Raw genomic sequence first — 27,989 nt, forward strand, 5'->3', positions numbered from 1 at the left:
TGCAATTCTAATATCCTCCATTGAGATGCTTCACGTTCCAAGATTATCAATTGGCTCCAACTTTGGAAGAGTATTCACACATTTTGGGGATTGAGATTCGGGATCAGGTTCCGTTTGTCCGTACAAAGGAGCTTCCTAAGTCTCAACACCTAGCCAAAGTTCTTCAGATAGGGAGGAAAGATATGGAACTTAATCTCAAACCTAAGGGTGGGACCCATGGTTTTGCCTTGAAGTTTCTGGTTGATAAGGTTGTTACCTTTGCCAAAGCTAAAAGTTGGGATGCCTTCAACACTGTTCTTGCTTTGATCATATATGGGATTGTGTTGTTCCCGAATATGGACGACTTTGTGGATTTGGCTTCTATTTATCTATTCATGGCCAAGAACCCTATTCCTACTCTTCTTGCTGACACATATTATTCCATCCACGCGAGGAATCAGAAGAGGAAATGAACCATTGTGTATTGTATGCCCTTGCTGTATAGATAGTTCATTTTGCATCTACCCAGCAATGGTCCTTTTGTCGACAACAAAGGAAATCTGAAATGGTCTCAAAGGATCATGTCCCTTACAGCTGAAGATATTTCTTGGTATTCTAGAGTTTATGACGATGTCAAGATCATCCTCGATTATGGTAATTTCCCCAATGTACCCCTTCTAGGTACAAAGGGTGGGATTAACTATGATCCAAGGTTGGCACTGCGCCAGTTGGGTTACCCGATGTTGGACAAACCAAATTCCGAGTAGCTAGAGGAGTTTGTTTTGTACGAAGGGGTTGATAACTCAGAGTTCTAGAAGAGGATTATCCGAGCATGGAGAGAAATTCATCGTCGAGGAAGAGCCGAGTTGGTAAAGAAGAACTATATTGTGAAGGAATCATATACCTAGTGGGTTAAGGAGAGGGTCAAAGAATTTATGTTTCCATTTCCGCATGAACCTTCCATAACTATCAAACTTGTTGAGCCTGTTGTTGTTCCTATTTCAGAGGTTGACGAACTCAAGGAGATTATTAGAGTGCTAGAGAAGGAGAATGTTGACCTCCGATCTAACATCAGTAAGCTCGCCTTGGATAGAGAGAACTTGAAGTTTAACCTCAACTAGAAAAGGGACTGAGCAGTCAAGACCGCCAAAGAGATTCAGGGAAAACAACACAAAAGGAGGAAAGTAGGTGAAGCTTTGAAGGGTACTTACGAAAGACTTTTTGTGAAGAAGAAACAACTCGCCGAAGCATAATAAAAGGTTTAGAAAAGAGAGATCAACTACCAGGATCAACTCAAGAAATTTCAAGACCAGCTAGAGACTTGCAAGAAAGAATTGAAAGAAGAACGAAGTCGGGTTAAGAAACTAGAAGTTTCTCTTTCTCAGCATCAGTCTGACTTGGACAAGAGGTTCGAAGAAATTCATGAGCAAAATACAACTGATTAAGACAAATAATCAGACTAAATGTCGACCCTAAAATTGACCCCTTAAGACTTGCGGAGAGCCTTAATGTCGGTGATGAGTTCGGCCATCGTCTTCTTGCAGAACTTGACGAAATGGTAGACCTCTTCAGAGGTGTTTTCTGGGTACATGATTAGATCAACCTCCTTCAACTTATCGAGAAAGTATTGGAGGGTATAGCTAGTCATCACTACCATGTTGGCATACTTGTCTCTCCACTCATTGTAGAGGGTTTGGAGGTTGTGGATGATTTTATCCCTTTAAGCTATTGCAACTTCGGCTCCATGGCATCTCTCTTCCTAATATTTGCAGTTGTTATGCAATTTCATGATGCCTGATCATAGATTCCCATATACATGTTCTTGATTTTCTCACAAGCCCGTCCAAGGTTGAACTGCTTGCGCAAGAAGCTTTGGTGAATCTTCTCCCTCTCCAGCTATTCGTTAGCCAAAAGTTCCTTACAATCCTTTAGAGTGGTCCTAAGCTTGAGGATTTGGGCTTCATAATCCTCCCTAGCATCTTTCTTTATAGAGTTAGACCTCTCAACGATCTTCTCAAGGTCCCTAATGGTTCGGTACGCTTGATCCAACTGGACATTACGAGCGCCTAGCTCAGAATGGGCTCCTTGTAGAGCACCACCAACCCAAACTCTATGGCCTTCGATTTCCCTTAGCCTCTTCTTGTTGATTGTGAACTTATCACAAACTAGATTACCTTTGTCTTCCAAGGTGTGGTTGTGTTCCTTGGCATGGTTGAGTTGGACTCTTAATTGAGTGTTTTCTAACTCAAGCTCTTGTTTTTTTTCGGTAAGCTTGTTCATGTCTTCTTGCAAAATAGGCTCAGGTTCGGGCACCAACGGAAATGAAGAAGGATCAAAAAGGAAAGGAATCTTGACAACCCTAGCTCTTTATTTTACCCACACAAATTAGGGTTCCTTGGCTAGGAATCTCTTCTTGCACCACTCTTGGTCAATCCAGATTATGCTTATCCAAGCTCTTCGCACTTTCTTCACATTTGAATCGAGTGGATCCATGGTATTGACGATAAAAGGTATAAGGTCTCGACCCTTGGAGGGACTCAACATGGCATATCCCAACAGTCTCTTGAGGAGTGTGGGGTTGTAGTTGATACAACCTTGTGTTCCTATTACGGGGACATTCGAGAATCCTCCACATATTGCAATGACATACTTCGTTTCCCATTATCTTTTATTCCAATGAATTGAACTAGCGGAAAGAGATGCAAACTTTTAGGGCCACGACAGGTTGCTTTGAGAAAAAGGTCCATGTTGAGGCACACCAAAGGAAGGTCCCTCCTTTAGTTGCATGCCTTGTATGGAAGGTATGATAGAAGTCGGCGAGCAGAAATGGCACTGCGTTTTTGGTCAGGAAGACTCCCACCGCTAGATGATCCATAAATTTGTGTATATTAGGGAATATAACAATTCCATGAATTAAAAGTGCTAAGGTTGCACTACAGAACTCTGACCATTCTTCCTTAATCATCTCCCACGCATGGGCTTCGAGGAATCTCTGAGTCAAACCCTTGACGGTACCTTTGGATACCCAATTGGCCACTAGATCGTTAGTGTTGATACCTTGAGCTAAGCTAAATACTTCTTCCAACTTAGGGAAAGGGTTGTATTCCTTTATTGGTCGATTGAGGAGTCTCTCAAGGTCTTCCAAAGTCGGGGAGATATGAAAATCTGGGAAGGTGAAACATCTCAGGGAGATGTCATAATATTGGGCCAATATAGTGATTGCACCATAGTCCACCTTTTCGGTTAGGAGATCTACAATGTTACCAAAGTTGGCTATGAATTTATTGTTCTTGAGGGATAACACTCTTGAGAAAAGGACCTTCAATGAGTTGATGTTTGGACTCTTGAATATGAAAGTGGAAGTACTTTTACTTGTTGAGAAAGCCATTATTGTGTCGGTAAAAAGTCTTGTCATTTTGCGTTAAAACCAACAAACTGTTTAAGAGCTTTGCTTATTAAATTATGATGTATGAATGCATGAATGGACGGAGGTTTTTTTTATTAGTTTCCATGGAACATTTTAGGCATGGGGTTCATAGTCCTGGACCATCATGATGAAGTAGGATTTTTAATAGTAACTGCTTTTCAAACCAGGGTTCTCACTTTGCATGATCTAGGGATTTTGAGAAATTGGGTGTAAGACACTACCCTTAGAGTCATGGACTCCCTTGATGTCATCCGCTTATGTCAATTTTCTTGCTAGGTGATTGCTCCATCAAGGTAATCTACTCTAAGTGAGATCTTCATATCGACCCTCCCGAGGAAAGCTCTTCGGGGACCTATACTACACGACCATCAGTCTAGGCCGACCAAGGTTAAATGTTCCAAAAGGGGGTCTTAGGGTCACAAACTCTAATAAATAAAAGGACACTTACGCTGAAAGCACGACAATCATCAGTCCCCTTAAGAGAGTCTACCACTAAGTTAGGTTCTCGTATAACCCTACACGGGAAAGGCACCCCATGGACCCATACTACTAAACCTCTCCTATCTGAAGCAAGCTCTCAGACTCGGGTGGAGAGTCTTTCACATAAGGGTTAAATTGCAGTTACCATTGTAACCATTTTTCTCTTTTTTCTTCGTCACAAAGCCATGGTTTTGGACCAATAAAGAAAATATACACAAGTTAGTAATAAAAGCAATATATATACACAGAAAAAAATGAATAAATGGATAAATCCCCACACACACATAAAAAAATAACCAAAACTAGGCTAGACTTGCTTAGGGAAACTAGAGATTCTAGGTCCGCTCCCCAACAGAGTCGCCAGCTATCGCTACCAGGGTAACGAAACCGAGACACGCCGTCTTTGTTTGAATAAAAAATAGGAGAGTCACCATCGAATTTTACTTATATGCCTCTATCAAAGAGGCGGAGGGAAATAGTCGATAAAACCCTCGAAAAGAGATGTGTAGCGGTAAATTCATGATCATCAAGCTATGGATAAGCTAGACATCAAATAACAAGAGTCGCCACCGCGCTTTTATTGTTTCCAAAGGAAAAGGGGAAAAGTACGAACAAAACCCAAAGTAAGAAGTTTTTAAATCAAAACTAATAAAATGTCAGAGATTATAGGTAAGGGGGTTGGTTACACAGAGGGAAGGTGTTAGCACCCAAAGTTCCCCAGGTACTCCTACGGAGCCCTTTTTGTGTGCATATGTATTTGGTACAAAAATGATGTTCACAAACAAATAGAATGGGGGGATGAGAAAAGAATTCATTAATTATATTTTTGTGTTTGACAAGCCCTTCGGACTTGTGCCTACGTACCAACATAAAAATGAGGGATCAAAATCTCGTAGTTCGTGATCCAAATTTCAAAGGGAATGCATTGTTTTTGACAAACAAATTAGGTTTGAAAGGCACAAAGGCCTAAAAATGGTTTGAATGAGTTAGTTCTTTTTGGATTTTCTGAAAGTTTAAGTCAAGTATAGTTAAGTTTATTTACAAATTTGATTTAAGAAAAGAGGTTTGAAAATACAATGGCATAAGGCCAAAGTTTCTATCTTTTTGCAAAGTGGTCAAATTTTAGAACAAAACTAGTTCAATCAAAGAAGATTTTGAAAAGGGAGGGAGAGATTTTGAAATTAAATAAATGGGGAGAAGATGAAGAGACTAATCCTATGCACAAAATTAAAAGTTAAGAGTTGAAAAGATATGACCAATGGGTAGCAATCCAATAGACAAGAATGTCAATAGAAACCCAAAATTCCCTTGGATATTTAGAATAAAGCAACACACAAATGCACAATTATATTATCTTGAAGAGCAAAGGCATCAAATAGAGATAGCCACATCCAAGCTTTAGCCATTCCATGATCTTCTTCAAAATTATCCCATGAAACAGATGAATTCCACAAGTCACAGATTCAAAATAACAGCTTCACAATGATCATGTTGCAGATGAACTCTAAAGGATCTTGAATGATGTATCAGATGAAGTTCCAAATTGCAAGCACTTGGTTTCATAGAAAGTTGGCATTGGCCAAGGCCTTTAGCATAGGAATGTTGCCTAAGTTCTAAGCCCATTTGTCCAAGATCAAACCAACAATCCACACAAAAGTTTTTTAGGGTTTTTGTTGTTATTATGTACATTAATGGTCAAAGACCACACAAACAAGCAAAGTATACACAAACAAGACATATCACACAATATGGTCCAAATGGACAAAGTGAAAATTGCATAAATATAAACAATTAGAATGATGTGAACAATGACAAATTAATAAAGGCTAAAATTAAATGACATTAAAGTAAATGACTTAAAATTAAAAGTTAGTTGCTAATGAGTTAGAAGTTAGTATTGTTTTGCTTTTGCTTTTTCACTTTTAAGTCATTCTTTGGAGAACACTCAACCTACTTATCACAAGCATAGATCCTTGAGCCAAGACATCTTCCAAAGGAAGGAAAAAAGGCCAAGTTTCCACACAATACCATGAAAGAGGGGAGACTTACAATCTCACTAACTAGAATGCTATGTCTTTTGTGTCACAAATTTAGAGCTATGTTAAGCAATTGTAATTGAACTTATGTAGAAGTCACAATTATTTGAGGCCAGACAATAGAATTTTGGTGTTAATGCATGTTAGAGACATAATATAATGGACTATGCTCATGAAACATACCACACAGAAAAAGAATATGCCAAAGAGGTGGGCTAATCTCATCCATACTTATGTTGATTTTTCAATCAACTAGCCTTAGGACTTTGAGATATCATAGGCCAAATGAGATGGATGTATAAAGAAGGGGAATGAGATGAAGAGGGAGGGGAATGGATCAAAACTCAAATTGGTCAAAGGAGGACTTTTACCAAATTAATATCATCCATTCATTTTGGGAGATGGAATGTACATTCCATCAATCCCCTAAATCCAATGATATTAACTTGACAAAATCAAATCAACCTTGACCAAGGCCCAACAACAAGAGTCAAACTCAAACAAGTCATCACAATTGGTCAACAAAATTATTTGGCATTTATTCAAATTAAAAATACTAAAATAAGGCATTTAAATTAAATATGGTTTTTCAAATTCCTAAAACCTCATCAAAACGCCAAAGAAATGGCCATGAGATTTATCATAGGTCAAACAAGGTGAAAGGACCTTGGAGAAAAAATTTCAGAATTTTTAAAGACTTAAAAGTATTTTTAAACAATTAAAAATAATCACAAAAACAATTAAATCATGAAAAATATTAATAAAGATCCAAAAAATAATTTTAATTCATAATATGAAAGGAGAAATTATTTGAAATTTTTTGGTGAAACTCTCATATTTTTTGGATCAACATTAAAATTAATATGAATTAATGAAAATAAAAGGATTAAAATGAAAATCAGAAAATAGCAAAAAACGAGAGCCACTTGATCTCCCTCATTAATTGAGGTGGCATATCAAGTGGCCTAGAACGCGCATTCCATGATGCATGCTAGTTAACTCATTCACACGCCTGGTATTCCCAATGGACGCGTGAGATTAAAACGTTTTGGAATGATCATGTGGCTCAGAACCTATCCAGTACACCACCGGCGCTGGACCTCCAGTCACCTTCTCAGGCGAGGCTCACCGGACTGGTTCAGTCATCACCATCACATAAATGAAAAAGTAGGACATGATCTGAAAGAAAAAATGGTATAGAGCATGAATCTGACCTCAATTTTAACTAACTCCACATATATAGAAAGATATGAGGAGTTGAATTTTGAGATGTGTCAACTGAGTTGCTTCGATTTGACCTCTAAGCAACTCAATCTTCTTGCCTACATTGGTAGGACTTCACACAACCAAAGATCCATAAGAATTGAGTAGAATTAAGAGAGAATCGAAGAGATGAAGTTTTCTGAAAATTACCTTCAATGCTATGCAATTCTTGATGTTGCTTGCTCCAAACACGATCTGATCACACTTGAGAAGCTAGCAGGAAGTGATTAGAGAGGTTGCAAGGCTTTGGATCCTGGAGTTCTTGAATCTCCAACAGTTGAGATTCAAACTCAAATTTCAAGTTGAAATTTATCATGTTTTCCTTTGGACTGGGAGGGTTTCAATGGGGGGCAAAGTTGGCGCGCAAGGTGTGATTCAAATGAGCACAGAGAGCATGTATTTATAGCATGTACGAATGATATTTGCACACTTCAAATTTTGTCTAATTTTAGCAATGTTGATGGCACGAGTGCATGGGCATGTGCAGGCCCATGATACAATGCAAAAAGTTCCAAAATCATTCCAAATGAAGTCTGAATAGAAGCTTGATTGGAAAGGCAAAGTGAACTGAAGTTTTGAAGTTTGATTCTTTCCAATTATGCAGCCCTATTAAAGCCATGCGCATACCTATCAAACCTCATCCAAAATGCATGAACTTGGGTTCTTTGGATAGATTGGATCAAGGGGAACAAGTTTGATGTTCAACACTTTTTCATTTGGAGCTTGGAACATGAAGAATTTTGAGGTGGAAGTTTGGAAATTTCAAGATGTTGAAATTTTTTCTGTGTCAAGCCATATATCTCAATATTCCATCTTGCTTAACTTTTTATGTGAGCTTCAAATGAGAAAAGTGTCTTTATCAAAGTTGTATCTATTTCAAAGACCTTTAAAATGGTCACCAATTTCATGTAATTTGGATTTGTAATGATAGAGTTATGCATTTTTGAAGTTTGGAAAAATCACTTGTTCAATGCTATAGGTCAAAAATGACCTATAATGTAACCTCATATCACATGCTCATAAAAAGTTTAATTAACTCTCACTCCAAACATCAAAGTTGAAGTAGACATCTTGAATTTTATTGTGAAACTTGGAAATATTTCATCTCATAAAAATTGAGCAAGTTATGGCCTTGGGAAGTTGACTTTCAAATTAGGGTTTAGATAAAATGACCTATAATGTTTCAACATAGAAAATGATTTTCAAAGCAAAACTAGCTCTAGGTCTCAACATGAAAGTTGTTTGGAATTTAATTTAGAGTAACATTTCTGTTTGAAGCATTTTCATATGGTGAAAATTGTAGGAGATGGGGTCTAGGGAGACCCAGTTTTGATCAAATGAATTCATCTGGCCAATCACCATTAACCAACTTGTTAACCTTTAATTCTTTCGACTGTCTTGGCTCATGGTAGATCATATTTGCATAAGATGATGAATTTTGAAGTGTCCCTTGAGAAATTTGATCAATTGGTGAGGTAGCTTGTTGGAGAAGTTACTCAAGATACCCAGGCAAACTAGGGTTTCCAAGGCAAATCACCTCCACACTCTTGAAGAAAACTTGATCAATATAACATGTAGGAATCAATGGAACTCATATATGATGCTCATAACCATTCTTGGATCAATTCATGGTTGTGCTCTTTGTCATGAGGGTTTCAAACCCTAGATATGAACTTGGTAAATCAATGGAGATCATGCCCTTCCTACAAAAGAGTTAGGCAAATGCAAAAGACATATTTTTGGCATTTTGGTTAGTAAAATAATAATATACAAGTATGATACAATCACATGGTGCTTGGTGATCTGTCCCAAACCCAATGCAAGAGGGGTAAGGAGGATACCAAGGTATGATCCCAATGCTAATGCTTATGATGAAATTGCATGAGGGATCTTAGGGTCTAAATTGGGGTCTTACAGCTGCCCCTATTTAAGGACATTCTAACTGAGGAGGCGAAGGTTAAAATCTTCATGTCGACTCAGTAGAATGGGCTTAAATAACAACATATAAAAACAAATTTTGGTCCCTAAGAGACCTCATGATGCATATGATATGAATGTAAAAGTAAATGCTCTGTGGGGAAATATTGCCACAAAGGAAAAGAAATGAGAGAGACCAAAAATTCGTAGGAGTATAATGTATTCCATAAGGAAAACTCACTGGGGAGACAAGAGACTCTGGGGGATAAAGGAGTTATGCGTAAGCGAGGCTACAACTTAAAACTGCTGGGGGACTCAAGGAATTCCATACAAAATGGAAAGACTCAACCGGGGAAACAACAACATCTGCAGGAGATACGAGTAAGTCAGGATAAAACTGAAGTACTTGAATCATGCAGGAAAAGTGATTTCACTAAGGAAAAACGCACTCAACTCAACTGGGGAAGAAATAAACTTCAACACAGGAGGAGAAAAAATCTATTATCTACTACCTGTTATTGGGTGAGGAGATGATAAAGATCTGACAAAGAGACCTTCCGTCATCGGTTAGGATGACTCGCTGGGCACCAACATAAAGGAATATTCATCACCGGTTATCGGGTAAGAAAAACCTTGCTGGGGAAAACTGTAAAAATAGGATTTACAACTACCAGTTACTAGGCAGAAGACCAAAGGTGAGAGCATCTGTCATCGGTTAGGATGAACATATCAAGGATAAACTCGACAGGGAAGAAGATCCATCATCGGTTAAGATGAACATATCAAGGATAAACTTGCATGGGATTGTCAAGGAGGATACCCGTCATCGGTTAAGATGAACATATCAAGGATAAACCAACTGAATAAAGAGTAGGAATTACATCTATCGAATGCTGTATAGAAGACCATCAAAGAGAAAATCCGTCACCGGTTAAGATGAACATATCAAGGATTAACTCTCTCGGGAACAAGAATAGGGATTACAACTACCTTTATACTGAGTAGAATACCAAAAGTGAGAATATCCGCCATCGGTTAGGATGAACATATCAAGGATAAACTCAGACAGGGAAGAGAAAGATATCTGTCACCGGTTAGGATGAACATCTCAAGGATATACTTTCTGGGGAATCAGAAACAAATAAATCCACTGGGAATTCCACTGTTGGGAAAACAGGGGTACTTTTTCCGGGTATTGGGCAAGAAGTAACAAACTGCAAACTAAGAAGAATATTACCAATTACTGGGTAATAAATTCTTAGGAGACTCAAAGCATCTATCTATGCATGATCTAGAAAGAAACAGTCAATCAAGACTCAACCCAATGAGGATATAACTCAAGGGGAGTGATTCTATCCAGATAATCAACTGGGAAGGAAACTAAAATAATAATCATCCACTAGGAAACAAACTCAGTGGGGAAGAGGAGAAAGGTTAAAGTCTTTCTGCCTAAGGGGTTGACACTCTGTAATTGAGGGAGGACAGACACCGAACTCATATGGGGATAAAGTACCGCCATACAGAGAATAAGAATCTCAAATCAACAAGTTAATCAAATATGATGGTGCCAATATGCAAATTATGAAATTATATGAATGTATATGTATATATATGATGATTATGCTGACAAAACGATCACAAAGCATACAAAGGTGTCGCGAAGAATTTAAATCATCGGTACAATCCTCGGTCAATCCACAAAAAGAGGGAGACAACTGCTGGAGAACAGAGAAATCAACAACCCAAAGGCTCAAAACTAGCCGAGGGAAGAGATCTGCTGAAGAAAGGCGAAGTTATCGAGTCTGCAAGGAATTTTAGGTCAACACCATATCAAATGGGAGACAACCATACAGAAGATAAACACAAAATAGCTGCTCAGAAACCAGGAGGAAACTCTGACTGAGAGCGAGTCGGATGGTGACTGGTGGGGAAACCAATGCGATCTACTGGGAAAAACATCTTACTCTGATGAAGATTAACCCTACTGAATAAACGCGAATACCGTTGGGGGATACAGAAAAATTGCCGGGGAAATAACACGCCGCAAGGTACTGAATCAACCAATTTAGCTGGGGAAAAGAATCGGAACTCCGCTAGGGAACAAACACTTCGCAGGGGAACCAGATCAACACAAACAACTAGGAACACCCGAAGGGTTAACTGCTTGGGGAACCTCTGATGCTTAGCACTTAAGGACTTGCTACTCTTTGAATTGTTGTTGATACTTCCTTTTTAATTTGCTTTGAAAATTTCTTGTTTTTATATGTTTTAGGAAAAAGAGATTTTGATTAAAAGTTTTAAATTTCCAAAATGATCATAATAAGATTTAAACTATTGGCTGAAGTAAATAAGAGTAGAAACAATTGGACAAAAGCTAAACTTTATTTAATAGGATGGTAGTCTGTAAATGACAAGACTCCATAGATTTTTACAAAGTTGAAAGTGGTAATTTACATGGAAAAGGGTTACATTGAATACAAATGATCCTTAATCCTTCTACCAACCCGTGATATCCATTGCGCTCTTGACCGCTACTGGGATTATGAATCGATGTCAACCCTTGTACTCAAAGTTCTCCAAAATTTGAAGATCAGCATAATGCAGTTACTTGCCATAATCCCTAATTTTTGCATAAGTTTCCCCAAGGTTGAGTACTCGACTTATCGGGAAATTCTTTCTGTTTTTATGTCTCTAATTTTTGCTTGGACTGCCCTTTCGGGTTTTCAATCCACCGAGACGCTCTTTTTTGCCTAAGCCGCCCTTTCAGGTTTTCAGCTTAACGAGCTATTCTTTTCTTTTTAGGCGAAGTATTTCTTGACTGCATCTGCGTTCACAGGATGAGTTAACTCTTCACTATCCATGGTTGTAAGAATCAAAGCACCGCCTGAAAAGGCTCTCTTAACAACATATAGACCTTCATAATTAGGAGTCCATTTTCCCTGTCATACGGTGAACTGACTTTGTGTGTTTTTGCTTTGGAAAGCAAATGTCGCGGATAGCAAGAGTCGCCACCGACTTTTCTTTTATCCAATAAGGAAAGGCGGAAAAGAACAGGAAAGACCTTGATTAGATTTTGGGTTCGGGAGGTACATTATACAAAGGGAAGGTGTTAGCACCCTTTGTATCCATGGTTATCCATGGGCTCTTAATTGCTTGATCACTTATGTTTTTCTTGTCTGAAAAAGTGTGTGAGAGCTGTTTAGAAAATGTTTTGAAAAGAGAGTTTAACTTTGTAATGATTCTTGTACGAATGTATACAAAGTATTTATCTCGTTTAATTTTGAAAGCTGTTTAGAAAAATATAACTTGGCAATGATTCTAGTACGAATGTATACCAAGTGGTGATTTTCTAGTAGATGTTTTGCAAAGTGTGAGGTGTGAAAAGTATTTTGAGTCGTGATTCAGCATTTAAGAGTTATACCTACCCAAGGTCTTTATGGGTATTTTCTATCCTTATGAGGGTAAAATTGTCCTTACTATTGAGAAGTAAGTAGTTTTATCCTTTGGATGTAGGGTCATCGTAGGGTCATCGATTGGTCATTGAAGGCAACATTTGTAAGGATACCTTAGCATTCGAAGGGAAAATCATCATTTAACCGTAGGCTACAACGACGGGTCACCGAGGGACAAAATCATATATTCGCAGGCAACATCCGAGGGACGATGATTTATTTTATAGAGACATGATGATTTAATCAAAGGATCTTTGCTAAGTGTATCCCCACATTCGCGGGACATGACCATAATACCGTAATACCGTGAGGCAACAAAGAGAGGGCCAAGAACACATATTCAAAGGCAATATTTTATAATCAATTAAGTAATTAGGATGAATCTCCATATTATAATCAATTAGGTAATTAGGATGAATCTTCACGAGGGTATCCCACAAATAAAGTGGAATACCTAGCAAGCTACCTTTTCCGGGAATATGTGAACCCTTACAAAATTCAGCAAACAGGTCAGAATACCAAATGGGGTGCAATCAAGAGTTGCACCAAACAAAGGAATCACAACAGTAATAGTGTCAGGCAAACAATGCATGATTAGGATAAAACATGTCAGATGAGCAAAGGTCAAAACAGCAAAAAAATCAGCGACTGTCATGTTCGCTGCTGCCTCGCCTAGCGAGGGCTTAGCGAATACTCGCTACAGGTTCGCTTAGCGATGTGCTAGCGAACGGCTGCGGGTTTTTGAATTTAAGAACAGTACGATTTCAGCGAGCTCCAAACCCTATGGCATCCATTACAGAAATTACATGGTTAAACGTTCAAGATATCCATACATACTTAAATCCACATGCAAAACTTAAGATGTTTTTATAAATTCAATCATAATGCCACATGTAAATTAAGAACATGAAGCGGGAATAGTAATGTAAACCTGTTTGCAATTGAATTGCAACCTTGAATTGGCAAGTCACTCTTGGGGTTGGCGCCGGATTGAGTTGGGCGGATGTAACCTTGGTGCAGATGAGTTTCCTTCAGGGTTGCTCTGAATTCTCTTGGTTAGCCTCCAGGGTTTGCTGTGTTGCTTCTGTTAGGGTTTCCTTGCTAGGGTTTCTGTCCGTCTGCCTCTGTCCCCGTTTTTCTGAATGAAGCTCTGCTATTTATAATAATTTTTGTGACCTGATGGGCTCAGAATGAAGCCCAGAATTTTCTGGTATTCGCAAGCTTCACTAGGCGAGTGGCGTAGCGAGGGTTCGCTAGGCGAAGGATTTGCTCGCCTAGCGAGCATGCCAGTTTGAGTCATTTCCTCGGTTTGGCCACCTGTGAGCTGGGTCTTTGTTCCTTTAGGATCAATGCCTTGAAAAATAAGTTGGAGTGCCTTGAAAAGTGCTTGTAATATTAACGGGCAAATTTTGGGGTATGACAGCTGCCCCTGTTCAATATTCTTGAATCGAGAGAGTTAGAATGGTATGTACGCCATTCGTGGTCTGGAGGTGGAAGATTATTGAACACTAGAATGCCCCAAAAATTTGCACTTGTTAATCAAAAGTTAGTCTTGATGGAGATGGGCTTAAAGATGCCATCCAGGAAGTTTGATGATGAAAGATCAGAATGGATCATACGCTGCTGGGGATAAAGGATCAGAATGGACCATACACTAGATCGTATCCGAATTGCAGAATGAACCGTCTATTAGGCTGCCTCCGGAGAGGTAAAGATCAGAATGGATCATACGCTAGATCGTAGCAGAATGAGTTATCCCTTAGGCGGGTGACTTCGCTGGGGATGAAAGAATGGATCGTATGCTAGATCGTATCTGAGTTGCAGAATGAGCCGTACGTTAGGCTGTATCTGACGAAGGTAGAATCAGAATGGATCGTACGTTAGATCGTATCTGAGTTGAAGATCCAAATGGGTCGTACGTTAGACCGTATTGGAGTTGCAGAATGAGCCGTACGTTAGCCTGTATCTGAAGAGGAGTCAGAATGGATCGTACGTTAGATCGTATCTGAGTTGAAGATCCAAATGGGTCGTACGTTAGACCGTATTGGAGTTGCTGAAGGTCAGAATGGATCGTACGTTAGATCGCATCTGTGTTGTAGAATGAGCCGTCCGTTAGGCCGTATCTGACGAAATAAGAATCAGAATGGATCGTACGCTAGACCGTATCCGAGTTGCAGAATGAGCCGTACGTTGGGCCGTATCTGAAGAAGAAAGTAGTCGTACGCTAGACTACACCTCGGAATGTACCGTACGCTAGGTAGTATCTGAGGGTTTGAAGATCAGAATGGATCGTACGTTAGATCGTATCTGAGTTGCAGAATGAGCCGTACGTTAGGCTGTATCTGAAAAAGAAAGTAGTCGTACGCTAGACTACACCTCGGACTGTACCGTATGCTATGTAGTATCTGAGGATTTGAAGATCCAAATGGGTCGTACGCTAGACCGTATTGGAATAATTGAAGGAATCATATGTTGAGCTGAATCAGAATGAACCGTACGTTAGGCTATATCTGATAACCTTTGTATATGTTGTATTTGCAATAAATGTCTGGGATGGGCTTAAAGATGCCATCATTAGGAGGATATCAGAATGCTTGTCAGAATGAATATTCACATGGATTATATCTGAAAGATGTATCTGAATCTCGAATGTAACCACTGAGGGTGTCTGTCTGAATGAACCTTTATTTTGACTGTATCCGAAGGATAATTAACCTGAAAAATAAAGTTAGCTTTATGCCATGTCATGATGCATGAGATGTTTTATGCTTTCGAAAATAAATGCGAACATTGTATGCATGCGTATGATGTGAAATGATGTAATGAATGAATTATGCGTCTGAAAATTTTGCCAGGGGAAAATAAATCCCAATATTCTGGTTGGAGGTATTTGTATTGATGGCCCTTTCTTAGCTGGGGATACTTGATTTCGGTCTGATGGTAGAAATATTCAACAGAGCCTGGCTGGGGATGGAAGAGATGATCGGTCTGTTTAGCGATGCCAATTTCTTCTGGGGAGTAACTGGTTTTTGCTGGGGAATAGGATTAGCAACCGGATTCATCGGAAAGCATGGTTAGACCTTATCCACGATCCTAAAGTCTTTTAGTAACTGCTATTGCTATTTCATGCATGTATTTTCGGTAAACATCAATCATATTCAAATGCATATATTAATTCAAACTAAATCAATGGACGTTTATGCAAACAAAACAGAGAAAGTAAAACAAAAGCATCTTTTTGGAAGATAAAATGGTATCGACTTTGAAAGAGGGCCTATAAACAGGCAATTTGAGTACAAGGAGACAGAAATCCTAGTAAGAGGAAACCGTCCAGAAAACAAAGAGAAAGCTATGCAGAAAAGTCCTATTGATTTTAATTCCACTACTGTCATTATGTCTTCAAGCCTCTCATCTCCTGCTGTCAGATAAAAGTGATTAGCTTGTTCAGTCCTTTGAACTTGGGTGAAGCTGACTGAGAACGGGACATAGTCATACGCTTTAATCCCTAATTTTTGCCTGGACCGCCTTTTCAGGTTTTCAGTCCACCAGGATACCCTTTTTTGCCCAAGCCGCCTTTTCAGGTTTTCGACTTGTCGGGTGTACATGCGTAGTATTTTTTTAACTATGTCCGTGTTCACGGGATGCAGGGATTCTTCGTCATCCATTGTAGCAAGCATCATGGTTCCACCAGAGAATACCTTCTTAACTACAAATGGCCCTTCGTATGTGGGAGTCCATTTGCCTCTAGAATCACCTTGTGGTAGAATGATACGCTTTATTACCAAGTCGCCACTTCGGAATTATGGTGTTTTATTTTGAACTGCGTGCAGAGTTCAGTAATCATCTTGTTGTTCAAATTAGCACCATTATCAGTGATAGCTCTTTCAGGAGACAGCAGGTTTCTCAAATGTATATTTGATAAGATCCATCTTAGAAATCAATAAAGTGGTATGATTCAACATATACTGTCTTAGTCGACGAGCAGCCCAAGCCAAAGCACAGCAAGCTTTCTCGAGCTGTGAGTATCTTGTTTCACAGTCGGTACCTTTTTGCTAAGGTAGTATATTGCATGCTCTTTTCGACCAGACTCGTCATGTTTCCCCAGCACACCCTATTGAATTTTCTAACACGGTCAAATGCATGATTAGAGGTTTTCCTTCAACTGGTGGCATAAGAATTGGAAGTTCTTGGAAATACTTCTTAATTTTGTCTAAAGCTTCTTGACATTCATTATTCCGTATTATCTCTTGATTTTTCCATCGAAAACCTCTACATAGTAACACCTGAGTCAATTTTTCTTTGACACTGTTTTCCAAGCCTGCTCCTATTCTGACTTCTTTCTTGTCTACTTCTGTACCCAGATTTACAGTTTCAATTGATTCCTCATGCGGCTGCATAGTCTTTTCTTCTTGCAGTGACAGTCTGGCAAGTTCTCAGGTACTTCACAATCTTCCTCACTTCCATCCTCGGCTTGGTAGATCGGATTTTCAAAGTTATAATGAACAGTAGAAGAGTTATTACCAACAGGATCCAGAGTGGATATGGATCGGCAAATTGTTACGTGAGTGTGTGCAAGAAAACATAGCTTATTTGAAAGATGACAAGAAAGATAAAGAGCGCAATATTTGAATGCAAAAAAGGTCCATTGATTTATTGAATATGAATATGCTTATGAAAATGACAAAACCTTTAACAAAATTTAATACATTAAAATAAGCAATAGCAATTACTCCTGACTAAAGGAAATCAGGATAGTGTCTTCAGCCTTCCAATTGCCGAGTCCGTCACCAGTTGTTGGGAAAATCCAGCTATCCAAGTCATAATCGTTATCAGTATCTTCCACAACATTGACAGTCTCGTCATGATTAGGCAGAGGAGCAGTGATGACATTAGGAGTCTCCGGAGGATCAGAGGTAGCTGCCTGTATCTTTCCACTTTGAATGCCGCTTTCAACATGTTCACCTGTTAATATAAGTTCAGTGAAACCCAATGAGGAACTCCTCAATAGATGGCTGTAGAATGGGCCAGTCAGTGTGCTCATGAACATGTCTACTAATTCTCGATCAGTCATAGGGGGTTTGACTCTGCCAGCCAAGTCTCTCCATTTTTGAGCATATTCTTTGAAGCTTTCTTTAGATCCCATAGTCATATTCTGCAACTGTAGCCGAGTAGGTGCCAATTCAGAATTATACTGGTAGTGCTTGTAGAAAGCTGTCGCTAAATCAGTCCAGGTGCGGATGTTAGAGCTCTCTAGCTGATAGTACCATTCTAACTGTGTGCCAGACAGACTTTCTTGGAAGAAATGGATCCATAGTTTCCTATTGGTGGTATACGGCTGAATCTTTCTCACATAAGCTCTTAGATGCATCTGAGGACAAGACGCACCATCGTACTTAGTGAAAGTGGGGATCTTGAATTTGCGAGGAATAACCACACCAGAGACCAGACCTAAGCCTTCGAAATCCAGGTCGGGCGCCTTCTGACCCTCCATAGCTAGCATGCGTTCTTCCAGCAACTTATATTTATCATCTTTTGGAGAGTATTGTTCATTCTCATAATCTTCATCGTCGTCTTCAGGGTTGAAGAGATCAACATTCTCCTCTTCTGAATCATTCTCTGTCTCCTCTTCTTGATCCTTCGGAATTCTAATCTTGACTCCTGCAGCCTGTCCTCTGAGCCTTCTTCCCGGGTTGATGTAACTCACAGGTTTCTTGTCTTTCTTTTTCTTGAGCAAGAGAGCCTTCAGTTCCTCCTGCCCCTTGGATAATTTCAAGATCATTTCCTGGAATTGAGCATTCTGAGCCTGGAGATCTTTGACAGTTTGTTCGAGGTCCATTTTTCTGTTTGCAGGAAAACCGTGAGAACATTGATCCCTTTAGAGTACCTGTTATGCAATGTTATGTTATGCTATGCAATGTATGAAATGTTTCCAATGTTTAAAGTCCTTGAAATGGTTAGTACAATGCCACGATGTCATGATGTTATGATGTTATGATGTTATGATGTTATGATGTTATGATGTTAAGTAAATAACAAGCACAAGCAAGTCACACAACCATCATTCCTGAGTTTTAAGGCTTGCATGAGTTCCATAGGTAAGTACCCTCCCCACTGAAGTTTGGTTGGTTCAACCTGTCCTAGAATAGTAACCGGGTTCTAACAGGATCTCCAATCATTGACCTTCCTTTAAGTCCACTTCAGTGCAACACCAAGTGGTTGACCAAAGCTTCCCTAAAGTCCAATCTCAAGGAGTGTAGCGTCGAGTCTCAACCAACCCCAGTCGGAACCGAAGTCAGTTATCTCACTACTTTCTAATGGCTAGGATGAGTCAATTAGGGTTCTAAAGGTCTGGTTAATGCTTTGATGACACCATGCAGACGCCAAATTTTTCCTCAAGTAAACATGAGGAACATCAGGACATCCAAAGTGTCACATTAACCGTAGCCATCATTTTGACCATTCCAGTATACGCCGGATAGTCGCGATGATCTTTTGCTACTTACCTAAGGTACACTAGATCCGGGTGTAGGATCTTTCACTCAAGCATAAAATACCCAAGCAATCCCTTAAAAGTAAATCAGGCAATTCAAATAAGTGATCTCTTTTTTTTTCTTTTTTTTTTAAGGCAACCTCTCTTTGTTGTCCCCAGCAGAGTCGCCAGTTCTGTCATACGGTGAACTGACTTTGTGTGTTTTTGCTTTGGAAAGCAAATGTCGCGGATAGCAAGAGTCGCCACCGACTTTTCTTTTATCCAATAAGGAAAGGCGGAAAAGAACAGGAAAGACCTTGATTAGATTTTGGGTTCGGGAGGTACATTATACTAAGGGAAGGTGTTAGCACCCTTTGTATCCATGGTTATCCATGGGCTCTTAATTGCTTGATCACTTATGTTTTTCTTGTCTGAAAAAGTGTGTGAGAGTTGTTTAGAAAATGTTTTGAAAAGAGAGTTTAACTTTGTAATGATTCTTGTACGAATGTATACAAAGTATTTATCTCGTTTAATTTTGAAAGCTGTTTAGAAAAATATAACTTGGCAATGATTCTAGTACGAATGTATACCAAGTGGTGATTTTCTAGTAGATGTTTTGCAAAGTGTGAGGTGTGAAAAGTATTTTGAGTCGTGATTCAGCATTTAAGAGTTATACCTACCCAAGGTCTTTATGGGTATTTTCTATCCTTATGAGGGTAAAACTGTCCTTACTATTGAGAAGTAAGTAGTTTTATCCTTTGGATGTAGGGTCATCGATTGGTCATTGAAGGCAACATTTGTAAGGATACCTTAGCATTCGAAGGGAAAATCATCATTTAACCGTAGGCTACAACGACGGGTCACCGAGGGACAAAATCATATATTCGCAGGCAACATCCGAGGGACGATGATTTATTTTATAGGGACATGATGATTTAATCAAAGGGTCTTTGCTAAGTGTATCCCCACATTCGCGGGACATGACCATAATACCGTAATACCGTGAGGCAACAAAGAGAGGGCCAAGAACACATATTCAAAGGCAATATTTTATAATCAATTAAGTAATTAGGATGAATCTCCATATTATAATCAATTAGGTAATTAGGATGAATCTTCACGAGGGTATCCCACAAATAAAGTGGAATACCTAGCAAGCTACCTTTTCCGGGAATATGTGAACCCTTACAAAATTCAGCAAACAGGTCAGAATACCAAATGGGGTGCAATCAAGAGTTGCACCAAACAAAGGAATCACAACAGTAATAGTGTCAGGCAAACAATGCATGATTAGGATAAAACATGTCAGATGAGCAAAGGTCAAAACAGCAAAAAAATCAGCGACTGTCATGTTCGCTGCTGCCTCGCCTAGCGAGGGCTTAGCGAATACTCGCTACAGGTTCGCTTAGCGATGTGCTAGCGAACAGCTGCGGGTTTTTGAATTTAAGAACAGTACGATTTCAGCGAGCTCCAAACCCTATGGCATCCATTACAGAAATTACATGGTTAAACGTTCAAGATATCCATACATACTTAAATCCACATGCAAAACTTAAGATGTTTTTATAAATTCAATCATAATGCCACATGTAAATTAAGAACATGAAGCGGGAATAGTAATGTAAACCTGTTTGCAATTGAATTGCAACCTTGAATTGGCAAGTCACTCTTGGGGTTGGCGCCGGATTGAGTTGGGCGGATGTAACCTTGGTGCAGATGAGTTTCCTTCAGGGTTGCTCTGAATTCTCTTGGTTAGCCTCCAGGGTTTGCTGTGTTGCTTCTGTTAGGGTTTCCTTGCTAGGGTTTCTGTCCGTCTGCCTCTGTCCCCGTTTTTCTGAATGAAGCTCTGCTATTTATAATAATTTTTATGACCTGATGGGCTCAGGATGAAGCCCAGAATTTTCTGGTATTCGCAAGCTTCGCTAGGCGAGTGGCGTAGCGAAGGGTTCGCTAGGCGAAGGATTTGCTCGCCTAGCGAGCATGCCAGTTTGAGTCATTTCCTCGGTTTGGCCACCTGTGAGCTGGGTCTTTGTTCCTTTAGAATCAATGCCTTGAAAAATAAGTTGGAGTGCCTTGAAAAGTGCTTGTAATATTAACAGGCAAATTTTGGGGTATGACATTCCCCTAGGATCTGGTTTGAATGACAAGATCTTCTTGAGCACAAGGTCACCTTCTCTAAATACACGAGTTCTGACCTTCTTATCAAAAGCTTTCTTCATCCTCTGCTGATATAAGTGACCATGACACATGGAAGTCAATCTCTTCTCTTCAATCAAATTCAGTTGGTCATACCTGGTCTGACACCATTCAACCTCAGTCAACCTCAGTCAACTTGGCTTCCATGAGCACACATAATGAATGAATCTCAACCTCTATGGGGAGCACAACTTCCATACCATACACAAGAGAGAAAGGGGTTGCCCCTATTGAAGTGTGAACTGATGTACGATACCCATGCAAAGCAAATGGGAGCATCTCATGCCAATCCTTATACGTGACAACCATCTTCTGAATAATCTTCTTAATGTTTTTGTTTGCATCTTCAACAACCCCATTCATCTTAGGTCTGTAGGGAGAAGAGTTATGATGTGCAATCTTAAAATCTTTGCAAAGAGCTTCCACCATATTGTTATTCAAGTTTGATCTATTATCAGTAATGATCTTACTTGGCACACCATATCGGCATATGATCTGATTCTTGATAAACCTTACAATAATTTGCTTGGTTACATTTGCATATGATGCCGCTTCAACCCACTTTGTGAAGTAATCAATTTCCACTAAAATGAAACGATGTCCATTTGAAGCTTTGGGTTCAATCATCCCAATCATATTAATTCCCCACATGGAGAAGGGCCATGGGGAAGAAATAACATTCAATAGTGTTGGGGGAACATGAATCTTATCAACATATATTTGACACTTGTGGCACTTCTTCACAAACTTGCAACAGTCAGATTCCATTGTCAGCCAATAGTAACCTGCTCGCAACATCTTCTTTGCCACTGCATGTCCATTGGAATGAGTACCAAAGGAACCTTCATGCACTTCAGTCATCAACAAGTCTGCTTCGTGTCTATCCACGCATCTGAGCAAAACCATGTCGAAATTTCTCTTGTATAGTATATCACCATTCAAGTAGAAATTGTCAGCTAATCTTCTCAAAGTCTTCTTATCTTTCAAAGATGCCCCAGACAGGTAAACCTGACTTTGGAGGAAACATTTGATGTCGTAATACCACAACTTCTCGTCTTTGATCTCTTCAATAGCAAACACATGAGCTGGTCTATCAAGACGCATCACAGACAAATTAGGAACTTCATTCCAATATTTCACTACAATCATTGATGTCAACGTTGCAAGAGCATCTGCCATCCGGTTCTCATCTCGAGGGATATGATGAAATTCAACCTTTGTAAAGAAAGTTGAAATCCTCCTCGCATAATCTTTATATAGTATTAAACCGGGTTGATTTGTCTCCCATTCTCCTTTGATCTGATTCACAACCAAAGCGGATTCTCCTAAGACATCTAAATACTTGATTCTGAGATTCATGGCCTCTTCGAGCCCCATAATGCAAGCTTCATATTCTGCCATATTGTTTGTACACTTAAAGTCAATCTAGCTGTAAATGGAAAATGCGTGCCTTGAGGAGTAATAATCACTGCCCCAATGCCATTTCCATATTGATTAACAGCTCCATCAAATACCATGCCCCAACGGGAACCAGGTTCTGGCCCTTCTTCAAGCAATGGTTCACAATCTTTCATTTTCAAGTACAAAATCTCTTCATCAGGAAAATCATATTGCACTGACTGGTAATCTTAAATTGGTTGGTAAGCCAAATGGTCAGCCAAGATACCACCTTTGATTGCTTTCTGAGATCGGTATTCAATATCATACTCTTGTAACAACATCTGCCAACGGGCAATCCTCCTAGTTAAAGCGGGCTTCTCAAATATATACTTGATTGGATCCATTTTGGATATCAACCAAGTGGTATGATTCAACATATATTGACGCAAACGCTTAGCAACCCAAGCCAATGCATAACAAGTTTTCTCAAGCATAGAATATCGAGTCTCACAGTTGGTGAACTTCTTACTGAGGTAGTAGATCACAAATTATTTCTTTCCAGTCCCATCTTGCTGACCTAGAACATAACCCATAATATCTTCGAGCACAGTCAAATACATGATCAATGGTCTTCCTTCCATAGGTAGAGACAAAATCGGAGGTTCAAGCAGATATTCCTTGATACTGTCAAATGTTTTCTGGCAGTCTTCAGTCCAATCACAAGACTGATCTTTCCGAAGAAGCTTGAATATAGGCGCACATGTGGCAGTCATGTGGGAAATGAATCTGGAAATATAATTCAAGCGGCCGAGAAAACCTCTGACTTGCTTCTCAGTTTTGGGCGCAGGCATCTCTTGTATTGCTTTGACCTTGGCAGGATCAACTTCAATACCCTTCTCGCTGACAATAAAGCCCAACAACTTACTAGAACGAACACCAAAAGTACACTTATTGGGATTCAAGCGGAGTTTATACTTCCTCAAATGCTGGAATAGCTTCAACAAATGCTCAACATGTTCCTCTTGATTAATTGATTTAGCAATCATGTCATCGACATAAACTTCAATCTCTTTGTGCATCATATCATGAAAAAGAGTAGTCATTGCTCTTTGGTAAGTTGCACCAACATTCTTTAAACCGAAAGGCACCACTCTATAATAGAATGTTCCCCAAGGTGTAATGAATGTGGTCTTCTCCATATCTTCGGGTGCCATCTTGATCTGATTATATCCGGAAAATCCATCCATAAATGAAAAGACTTTGAATTTAGCAGTATTGTCTACCAACATATCAATGTGTGGCAGAGGGAAATCATCTTTCGGACTGACTTTATTCAAATCTCTATAATCGACACACATGCAGACTTTTCCATCTTTCTTTGGCACATGCACAATATTGGCCACCCATTGTGGATACTCAGCGGTCACAAGGAAACCAGCGTGAATCAGTTTTTGCACTTCCTCTTTAATCTTCACAGGCATATCAGGATGCGTTCTTCTCAACTTCTGCTTGACTGGCGGGCATTTTGGCTTTAACGATAATTTATGCTCCACAATCTCAGAATCCAAACCAGGCATGTCTTGATAGGACCAAGCAAACACATCTGAATACTCTCGAAGAAAATCAATCAACCCCTTCTTGACATCTGGACACAGGCGAGACCCAATCTTGACTTCCTTCACATCATCCTCGGAACCCAAGTTGAATAGCTCAATCTGCTCTTCGAATGGCTGAATGGTCTTTTCATCTTGCTCAAGAAGACAAGATAACTCATCACTCACTTCTACATCACTTTCCTCCTCGACTTCAAACACAGGGAATTCAAAATTTGGAGAAGGAGAAGGATCATTGTATTCAATGGGGTTAGGAACCAACCTTCATAATGATTTGATATTTTGATTTTAGAGAAGTGGATTTGTGACCAAATATTATGCAGATGGACAATTATATTATTTATTTATGTTTTTTTGTGATTACCATTTTCAGAATAAAGCAAAAAGTAAAAACAAAACATCATAGATGTGGATGAATAGAATTAATTTTATTAATGATCAATTTGGAAATGTCCAAAGAATGTTCACTTCTCCCTTAGGCATAGGAGAAGGATTTTAAAAACATATAAAAGCAATTACTTAGATCGATGAAAAATAACAGGAATATCAACAGCAGTCCAATTGTTGCAAGCCTTTCCATGCGTCACAAAATTGGTGCAGTCTTCCTCTTCGTCATCTTCTAGCACATCAGCTAAGTGTTGTTCATTGCCATGAATGAACCCTCCGCTACAGAAGCTAAGTTGCATATCTTCAGTCCTTATAGTTGATGAACCTTTCTGGAACCCCAAACCGGTTCTGCCTTTGTTGTTGGAGACATCTACCATGCGCCCCCACTGATCAACATTTCCTTCTTCTACGATCTTCTTAGCATCTTTCAATGAGGACATAGGTGCCCCAACTCTCTTTTCAACAACAATAGATAAGGCCTAGAACGGAGTTCCAACCTCATCCTCAGCTTCAACGTAAGAGAAAGATGACAGGTAGCTAACCAACAATGCCTTCTCTCCACCGATAATCACAAGCTTGCCATTCTTCACAAATTTGAGTTTCTGGTGCAAAGTGGAGGTAACAGCTCCTGCCTCATGGATCCATGGCCTTCCTAACAAGCAACTGTAGGCCAGGTGGATATCCATTACTTGAAAAGTAATCTGAAAATCACTCGGACCTATCTTAACTGGAAGGTCCACTTCACCAATAACCGTTTTGCGTGAACCGTCAAAAGCTTTGATGATTACATCGCTATACCTTATAGGCGTTCCTTGGTATGATAGCTTTGACAGAGTTGACTTCGGCAGCACATTCAGTGACGAACCGGTGTCAACAAGCACATTAGACAAAGCATCCTCTTTGCAGTTCATAGAAATGTGAAAAACCAGATTATGATTCCTTCCCTCCTCAGGGAGTTCTTCATTGCAGAAGCTAAGATTATTGCAGGAAGTGATGTTAGCCACAATATGATCGAATTGATCCACTGTAACATCATGTTCTACAAATGCTTGTTCCAAAACTCTCTACAGTGCTTCTCTGTGCGCTTCAGAATACATAAGCAGAGACAATACTGAGATTTTTGAGGGGGTTTAGAGTAGCTGCTCCACCATGTTGAACTCACTTCTCTTGATTAACCGAAGTACCACATCATCATTGTTAGCTTTCAAATCGCTGGATTCACCAGACTTACCCTTTGAAACACCAACTGGATCTTCAACAGGCACTTCCACCTTCTTACTCACAACTGATTCTTCCTTATCCTTTGGGAACACCGACCCAAACACACGACCACTGCGGGTCACCTTGGTAATATCAGCAATGCTCACCACAGAGCTAGTCATAGGTAACGGGGCCTCTTGACCACCTTTTATCATTATAGCATTATACTAATACGAAATAACTTTATCATATGAATACGGGATTGGGCCCGCTAACCGTATTACCAACGGCGATACTGATCTATTGCTGACATTGTTACTGTTGTTGTTGTCGTACTGGATTACCAATCTCTCTAGCTGCTTGAAAATGGGCACTATGACATTCACATCGTCATCTACATGACGGGATTGAACAATTTGAATCATGCCTTCATCCATCAGTAGTTGGATGTCCCTTTTCACAACTTCACAACCCCTTGAATTAATACTGCAAACAGCACAACCATCGTGGTCATGCTAACAATTTCTCACCATGCAAATGTCCTTATGCATCTGCACCAAGGATCTTAGGATAAAACGTACATCAATAAACTTAAATTCACCAGGACAACCATCCACCACATTCACAGAAGATTCCCATGGGCGGATAATGGATTTTCTTTCACGTTCAGCGCATGGTCCTCGAAGGACACCATTCCACTCTTCATCAACTTTTGAACCTCATACTTGAGTGGATAACAGTTCTCGATATCATGTCCGGGTGCTCCTTGATGAAAAGCACAACGGAGCTCAAGCTTGTACCACCATGGAAGTGGTTCTGGAATTTGCGGCGGGTTTCTTGGTTGGATTAGGTTCTTGAGAACCAAAGACGGGTATAATTCTGCATAAGACATAGGAATTGGGTCGAAAGAGACCTTCTTTCTCTCGAAGTTTTGTTGATGATGATTGTTGTTGGTATTGTTGTTGTAGGTGTTTGCTCGTTGTTGTGGTTGTTGTTATTGACGTTGTGGTTTTTGAACTGGTGTTGATTGTTGATTAGAAAAAAGAGGGATAACTAAAGATACTTGATGGTGATGTTGACGAGATGATTGATTCCTTCTTATCTAAGGCCTCCTCTGCCTCCCACTGCTTATTGCATTCACTTCATTATCCTTTTTCTTCTCAAAATTGCTACCATACCTCTTACTCGACGATGCTTCATCTTTCGACAAACTTCCTTCTCAGACTCCTTCCTCAAGCCTCATCCCCATGTTTACCATTTCGGTAAAGTCACTGGGGTCACTAGCAATCATTCGTTCATAATAAAGTGAACTCAGAGTTTTCAGAAAGATCTTTGTCATCTCTTTTTCCTCCAAAGGAGGAGTGATCTGGGAAGCCAATTCCCTCTATCTTTGCGCATACTCTTTAAATGTCTCCTTATCTTTCTGATACATAGACCTCAGCTGGTCTCTATCAGGCGCCATGTCCATGTTGTACTTATACTGCTTGACGAAAGCCTCTCCCAAGTCATTGAAAGTGCGAATGCTTGCACTATTTAACCCCATATACCAACGGAGCGCAACACCGGTCAAACTGTCCTGGAAATAATGAATCAACAGTTGATCATTGTCGGTCTGAGTAGACATCTTGCGAGCATACATCACTAGATGACTGAGTGGACAAGTATTCCCTTTATACTTTTCAAAGTCAGGCACTTTGAAATTCACCGGGATCTTGACGTTGGGCACTAAACACAACTCAGCAGCACAAGAAATTGATCCTTGTGCAGCTCAAGAAATTGATCCTTCATTTCATCCATTTTCTCGTAGACATCCGGACCCTCAGACGGCTCGGAGTGATAAATGGTGTCCTCTACACGAGATAAGGTGTGCACAACGGGAGGTGGCACAGACATGATCGAGCTAGATGTCGGCATGAAAGAAAAAGTAGGTGCAAAGCCTTCAGACATAAAGTTCGACGGCATTCCCCACGGGAATCCGGTAGGCATAGTGGGTGCAAAATGAGCGGTAGAAGCAGGCATGGTAGAGGTAGCCACCTCTGAAATAACTGTCCTCTGAGGAGGAGGAGTTGCATGCGTTGGAGAAGATTGGCTCTGAGCAGCCAACACTGACTCCATCATGGCAGTCAGTCGGGCGATCTCGTTCTTCAGTTCTCTGTTCTCTTGCTCTATATGCTCCATAATTATCAGATG

This window comes from Lathyrus oleraceus, chromosome 4 (genome assembly GCF_024323335.1).
Source record: "Lathyrus oleraceus cultivar Zhongwan6 chromosome 4, CAAS_Psat_ZW6_1.0, whole genome shotgun sequence".
NCBI classification, from domain to species: domain Eukaryota; kingdom Viridiplantae; phylum Streptophyta; class Magnoliopsida; order Fabales; family Fabaceae; genus Lathyrus; species Lathyrus oleraceus.